An 8511-nucleotide genomic window follows, 5' to 3' on the forward strand; every position below is an offset into this window, starting at 1 on the left:
CCCTTAGTGCGTTTGCACACGGCAACGATAATATCGGTGGAAGCCCCGATAATATCGGTGTCGGTGTCGGCGTACTTTGCACACGTCGCCGACAATATCGGTGGAAGCCCCGACAATATCGTTGCCGGTGATGAGCGAAGTAAGGGACACACAAAAAAAAAAAATCTTCTCCATATATGAAAACAAATAAAAAAATAATAATTGGGAAAATTATTTTTTAAAACAAAGACTACAAAAACTGTTCTGAAGAGGTGTGGAGGACGGTACAAAACTTAGAAAAAATAGCCCTATGCCTAAACATGTTTAGATTTAACAGTGCCGTTTTAAATAGATATCGTAAACATATTATTTTCGTTTCGATGAGAATTGATGCTGCTGTACATTGCAAACTATATTAGTTTTAATTTTTGTTGGAACACTGTTACATATTGTATGTATATTATTTTGTTTTCCATGCAATTAATATTAATGTCATAGTAGATTAAATGATCAGATTCGAATTAGTAATTCTGTTTTACATTGCTCCATACATACACTGGCGCAAATACCGGGGGGATGAAGGGGCATGTCCCCTCCAATCTTGGAACTGGGGAGATTGTCCCCCCCCCAATAATCCGATTTGAAATGTGTTTTTTGGGAGAGAAATTTGATTGTGTCCGATCGCCAGAAAGGAAAGTGAGATCAAATTAATGTCCACTCAGAATAAGCCTCAAATCTGTCCGCCTCCCAATGTTGAAGACAGCTCTGCTCCCCTGATCCTCCACAGCATTGTTTCTCGACTACAGAAATAGCTTGAACATCGCTATATATATATAATATGGGAACGATCTTACCCGCCTCCCCCCCACCCCGACTTCAATGTTGAAGACAGATTTGCGCTGTTGCATACATACCTGTCGTTTCTCGTTTCTTTTTGTCTATGAACTCAAAATCCTGGGCAAGGCTTGCATAAACGTTTCGCCATGCTTTTTGCTCTTCAATTCTGTCCTTGAAAGAGTCTGTTATCTTATCCCATATGCAAGGTCTACATTCCACAAGTTCAATAAGGGTTAAAATATCGAATGGAAAAATTCCTGCCATCTCTAAAATCTAAGCAAAACTAGAAAGATACGAATGCAATAATATCCAATCTTTTCATTCAGTCACTGTAGCTAAACTGCAGAACTCTATCAGGGGGTCGATTCCGGTACAAAGGGGAGAGGGAAAACTTGGATACATAGCTTTGGTCTTTGTTTTCAATTGCCATTCCACAAATTATTTTTAAAAAGGGGGATTTGGGATAGTTTTGGAAATGAGAGAAAAAAATCTGCAACAAGTGAAGCATGAAGTCACATCCCTATTGTTGAGAAAATGTCAAATGAGTAACTTGTCCTTGGAGCTTTGGAAAGAGTGTTTGATTGTGCTGGTTTCGTTTCAAAATAATAATAATTCTACTTTGACTTGTCAACAAATATTCTATTCAATCATTGCTTATTGAGTGGAACCGGGAAAAGCGATTTGCACACAATTCTGATGAAAATAAAAGAAAGTAATAATAATCAGGATTTTTTCCCCACATGCTTATGTTCACAGTGTATCAAAATTACGCTTAAATTAATTTCCAGAATGTATTAAAATTTAAAAGCATTAATAGATTTAAAAATATACCATCAAAGTGTGTGTGTGTGTGTGAGAGAGAGAGAGAAAGAACAAAAATAAAAAAGGAGTGGAAAATAATCAAGAAATTGGATATCTAAATTTCCTATATTCTATTTGGTAATAGCTATTTAGAGGGAAACCAGTACTCTTCAGACTTCCCACATTTTATATTTATTTAATAAAGGGAATTAGCTACTCCGAAACAGAGACCGTAAAAAAATAATAAACTGTTCCGACGTTGTTTATAGGACAAAATAATAATAATAATAATAATAATAATAATAATAATAATAATAATAATAATAATAATAATAATAATAATAATAATAATAATAATAATCATAATCATAATAATAATAATAATAATATACAATTGTAATAGAAAAAATGGAAACAACAAAATTCCAAAGACAAGAAACGAAACAAAAATACACAGCGCCTTGTCACTCACTCTCTTCACCTAACCCGCTGACCGGCCGACATTATCGGTGGCGTGTGCATCCAATCATAAGAAAACATTGCCCCCGACAAAATCGGTGTCGGCGGTACCGCCGACAGTATCGGGGGCTTGGCCGACAGCATCTGCGTGTCGGATGATCGGCCGATAATATCGGTGGCGTGTGCAAGCTACGATTTGAATACATTGAAGTCGATTTCACCGCCGACATTATCGGTGGTTCCTCCGATATTATCGTTGCCGTGTGCAAACGCACTTAGATCTTTACTTACTATATATATATATATATATATATATATATATATATATATATATATATATAGATAGATAGATAGATAGATAGATAGATAGATAGATAGATAGATATAGAGATAGATAGATAGATATCGAGTGTTGCAAAATAAGTGTTACAACTCTTGAGAGGTGACTCCTGCCACTGAGACAAGAAAAAAAGTTCTCTTGAACTTTCGGCTATCGGACATAGTTTCGGATCTACAAAGCGTGGAAAAATGAGTTTCGGACGCCAATAGTTCGGAAACTAACCAACATAAAGAGGGCGGGTAAAAAATTCACTGAAGAAGTCATACCTGCTCCATTGAATTTTGCATGTTTCACAATCCTACCATGCACGCGCAAGGGTTCCCCAAAGGAACGTAGGGAGTCCCGGATAATCTTCGAAGTGAAACTTGGTCTAAATGGATATGAATTGATAAGCTTGTACCAGGTAACAATAATTCGTTTGTATTAAGTCGATATCTGGAACAAATATAAAATGGCGGACACCATGCCCGGTGTGTGTGGTTGCATAATCGCCAGGTATGGATGCCGGACAACAGTGATGTTCTGAGTATTAAGTATAGCGAATTTGTACTCAAATGCTCTAGAAAGACATCTGCAATGTCGGTAGAGCATAACAGTGAAACAGGGTGATTCAAATGTGTGGAAACACTTTACGAAAAATCCCCAGAATGCACTCATACTCAGTAAACGTGTTCAAATCGTCGGAAATTTAAGGATTAGCGTCAAGAACATGAAAGCCATTGCCAATTCATCAATAATATTCCCTCAAACTGATGCCATGTGATGTGCACGGTTTCATACCAATAAGGATGCGATAACTGAAACCAAGTTACTTTACATATATATGATTGTTATTAGTAAGAAGATAAATAAGAAAATAATCAGACAGTATATTATAAGGAAAGAACATTAATGATCATAACGAAGGATTAGGTATAGAATGCACGATACGTATGATATAGTAATGGGCGTGAATGATGTGGCGAGATGCATACACAGGACAACACGTGGGTGATATTAGTTAGACAAATGAGCTTATCTTTAGCCTAGAGGCTGCTCTATTCAATGATGAAAATGAATGAGTCCCATGTTAGTAAATAATGGTAATCACTGTGCTGGAAATGATGGGTGAATGAGAGGAAGATGTTCATGAATGACGTAATCGGCGATGATAAGTAAAGAGGGATCTAACGGTGGTAGATTATAGGAGCGAAAGTGGAGAATGATAGTAACGGTGAGGTGTTGGGTGAAATGCTAAATAACGCATTGTATCCTGAAGTAAAGGATGTCGGTTTTCCAAACGTCTGGTGATATATGTTAGCCGAAGTTTTCCAAGAAAGTATTGTAAGGTCGGAAAGGTAATTTGGCGGAGTGTGCAATTAAAACAGTTATCGTGGAATATGAAAAGAACACGAGAAGCTGACTTCCAACACGAGGCCGAAACGTGTAAGTAGCCAGTAATGAAATTTAATGCATAAATGATATATTTACTCTTAAAACAATTCTAAGCGATATAGCCCAAGACTTATCCTATGTCTGGCGTGTTATTTCAAATCATTTTGCTAATATGATAATCTTTGTAAGTCAAACAAAATATCTATTATTATTTTAAACTCTGTTAAACTAACCTTTGTGACACACAGAGTTTGACCCTGGTTTAGCAGATACACAGTAGTGACCAACAGATTCCCTTTTGTTGTATGTATACCTTATGTAAATAAACTATCATCATCATTATATATTTTCTCAATTATTCCATTTTGCAATTGTTAAATAAGATTAACAAAAGGTTGTAAGAACTAATAGCGTTATATTAACAAAGGTTCACCAAGTAGTTTATAAAATAATATCGTCCTTATTTGTAATGGAATTGCAGGGGCTTATCGCCCAGCCTTGTTAGGAAGAAGAAGCATATACAGTTTATTGCATTGCAGATAGCATACCCTACAGGGAAATAAAATCATAGGTCACACTCTATCACTGTACTACCAAACCAAACTAGTAATATTCCAAGACAAGGACCATTGTCTTGTTCTAAAAATAACACTAGACTAGTAAGTGATAACACAATACGTGTACAGAAACCAATACATAGTCATTCAGGGTATAGCCAGCAAGTTTTTCTAGAGGGCCTTCATTTTTACAAACTAAAAACAAATCAAAAGTTTCTTTCAAGATTATGAAAGAATTAATAACACATAGATACATATGTATTTCAGAAGTACATATTATTATTATTATTATTATTATTATTATTATTATTATTATTATTATTATTATTATTATTATTATTATATTATTATTATTATTATTGTTATTAATATTTAGTAGTAGTAGTAGTAGTAGTAGTAGTAGTATAGTAGTAGTAGTAGAAGTAGTATATTTCATATATGCTACATTTCTGATACTTGAGTCTTGATAGTACGTGAAGTTTAAATCAAAGGTTATGTTACGGACGGCAAATGATGGCTTAACACCAAAAACATATTCTGGCCGGGACCGGAGGTTAGTCTGTTTTATGTTTATCAAACGTGTTTAATAATTACAGCAAATGAAATATGTTTATAATAGAATGTGAAAGAATACAGTTTTAAAAGAATTAAACTACGTCAACATGTTAAAATAATTAAAAGAACCTAATTCATCAGCCACTTTGTACTCTCGTTTGCTTAACTGGATGAACCGAGGCCTAAAGGAAAAAGAGTTTTCTGCCCAAATCTCATAAGCAGTGGGATATTTTAATATTATAGAAACTGACCCTCCTTTCGCTTAGAAGTGTAATTTTCAAGACGCTGAAACATATAGTATTTTATTACTTTTAGTTAAAAGTTCAAATGCCGAGTTTCACGCATCTAGCTTAAACAAATCCTTCCTTAATTTATTTACATATTTTCTGAGTAAGTAATGGGGAAATCGAACATAAAAAAATGTGCTCCCTTTGCTCTTTCCCTTTTATGTGTTCAATTTTCAATTTTCAATTTTCAGTTTTTTTTTTTTTTTTTAATAGGAAAGCTTATATGCCAAGTTTTATTTTACTAGCTTTAGAAACTTGCGAGATACACTACCCTTTAAAAAAATCTTACCCCATCCTTTTTACGATACTTATTTCCAAAAATTCTTTCTTATGTACTGCTTTCATAAGAAAATTATATTTTATAACTAAGATTTATCGACTCTACTTGTAGTAGTATGCCCAAAAATCACTCATCTTTACTCTTTTATATAAGAGTACAGAAGATAAATACAGTCAAACAAATGGACTTCCATGAACAGTTTCCGATTTCTTATAACTAACTTATTCGTACATTTCCCACAAGCTGTGGTTTTAAATTTACGCTCTGTCAAGGTCCAGGTTTCAAAAAGGAAGTAACTGGAAATACAATAATATTATGTATTTATGTACATGTGTAATATGTATAAATTTATTGTCTTATTGAAGCTTTTGTAATCTGAAAATAAACTTTTGATTTGCTTTTAATATATAAAAATCAAGCTCCCCTAGAAAAAATTGCAGGCTACACCCCTAAATGACTATATAGTAATTTCTGCAAAAATGGCACACGACCTAAAATTTAGGTCTAGTGCCTATATTTTTAGGACTTGTGCCGTTTAGAACTTATGAATGTCACCCAATGTATTGCATAGTAAATGTTCTTTGTTCAATTTTAAATTTACTGCGTTCTTTATGTATACCGTTGGTATTTAATGTTCACTCGTGAAATGTCTAGTGAGCTTTTGTCTTAATTAAGTAAACTTTGGTGGATTTTTGTCTTACTCTTAATAAAATTCGCTCCACACAGTATATATTGAAATTCTGAATGTTTTCTTGCTTTCAGAAGTCTGGTAAAATATGCTTTTTAAACATTTTTTTCAATTTTTTATTTATTTATTTTTGTTTTAGGAATTTGTCTTGGGATTCTCGTATCTCCATTCGAAAGAAACGAATTTCTTAACTAATTATGTAATTAATTCTTAGAATGAAATAAGTTGTATTATGTAATTCACGTATAAGTGCAGAACAGATAGTGATAATAATAATCTTAGTAGTACAAATATAGTTGTTATTGTTGGAATTAGCTACGTTCGTGACATTATTGCCAACTAGTTGCTGCATCGTCGCAATTTCGTGGGGTGGTGGCGAATTTCAGAACTAAAGCAAGTGAATGAAAAAGGCACAAGACCTAAACGGCACAAGTCCTAAAAGGCAGAAGTCCTAAACGCCAGAAGTCCTAAAAATCATATCGCGGCACAAGTCCTAAACGGCAGAAATCCTAAAAATCATACCGTGCCACAAGTCCTAAACTGCAGAAGTACTAAAATTCAGGTCTAGTGCCTATATTTTTAGGAGTTCTGCCGTTTAGGACTTCTGGATGACACCCAACACATCATGCTGCCTCAGTGATGGTTTGGTGGGGAGTGAGCTACTCAAGCACAACCCAGCTGTATTTTTGCGAACAAGGTGTTAAAACATCTGCCAAGGTATACCAGAACACAGTGCTAACACCTATAGTGTAACCACTATCTGCTACCATGTTCCCTGGAGAAAGGTGGACCTTCCAACAGGATTCCGCTCCAGGCCACACAGCGAAACCAACTTAGGACTGGCTGGTTATTATTATTATTATTATTATTATTATTATTATTATTATTATTATTATTATTATTATTATTATTATTATTATTATTATTGCCCTTTCTGAATTGCTTTATGTAAATGCAAGGACACATTTTTACTTGACAGCTATAAGTTATGAATATTTTCATATAAGGTAACATTGGCTAAAATGCCATACTGCGTTACTCGTACGGATGGGCTAGGGTAACCAGACGTACTGATTTTCGCAGTACAGTACTGTTTTTCAAAGAGCTGTCCTGCGTGTTGCGAAGATGTCTAGGAAATCGAGAAATATCCTTCTTCTTTAAAATGTCCTGCGAAATGTCCAGAGTTAATTTATTTGCAATATCTTAATGTTTCATTCTTTATTCACAATATTTTGAATCAAACACACTCTTTTCCTGAATGATGAACCGCTGTGTTTTTTAACACTCCTCAGAAGACTAGGGATGGAGAACAATCAACAAACCATTTTTTACAATACATCGCTTTTACTGAGAAGGCCTTGTTGAGATATCGGTAAAGTAGGAAAGGTTTCTTATTGAACTTATGACAGTGATGCTAACCAAGTTAAATAGAAGTTCCTTTGTGCCGGTCTAAATTTTCTTTCATTTCTTAAAATAATACCACGCTTCGAAATTTATTATTATTATTGTTATTATTATTATTTAGCCCAACACGAACTTTGACTGTACGTTCATAAAATAAACCAATTTGTTATTCATCAAAGCATTTGGAGTTGTGTTTAATTCCTTTAATAATTTTGTTCAGTGCTTCTTCTTAACAAAAATGTTCATTAACTTAAGGTTAACATTAATTGAAACTAGCAGCGTTCACCCCGCTTCGCTGGGGTCACCCCGGAACGCAATAAACTTTGTTACTTAGATAATTTTTACTTTTTCGCTTTCAAGTGATATGATAAAAACCATAGAAGATTGCAGTAAATGTTAACATTATATCGCCTGTCATTTATGTTAACCCGCCGAGTGACACGGTCATGTGGGTTGCATATAAATACGGTTAGATTTAGCTATGATGAGCTAACAAAGGATTTCTACGTTATGGACACTTGAATGGTCAATTATCTCAAGACACTGGTAATTGAAAATTAAAGTGATATGATAAAAACCATCTAGGGTCCAAATCTTAATAACCCCCCAAAAATGAAAGAAATTGGTTCAGCCGTATTAGCGTGATGAGCTAACAAAGGATTTGTACGTTCTCTTTTATATATATAGATAATGATATGCGTATTGCCGACGCAGTAAGATATCATATACAGTACTATTATACTTGTGTCCTACTTTTCGATTGTTAGAATGTGGTCATCCTACGATGGGCACGAGTGAGTACGAGCGAGTATTCTTTGAAACTCGATTCGACTAAAAACAGACATCTTTGAACGCGATTCGAAAAATTTCCTCCAACTCGACTCGAATTCGGGTCGAGTCGAACCAAATCTGGTTTGTAGTTTCGAGTATTCTCTTCAAGTATCTTGCAT

Source organism: Thermobia domestica, chromosome 3 (genome assembly GCF_964235325.1).
Source record: "Thermobia domestica chromosome 3, izTheDome1.hap1.1, whole genome shotgun sequence".
Classification (NCBI taxonomy): domain Eukaryota; kingdom Metazoa; phylum Arthropoda; class Insecta; order Zygentoma; family Lepismatidae; genus Thermobia; species Thermobia domestica.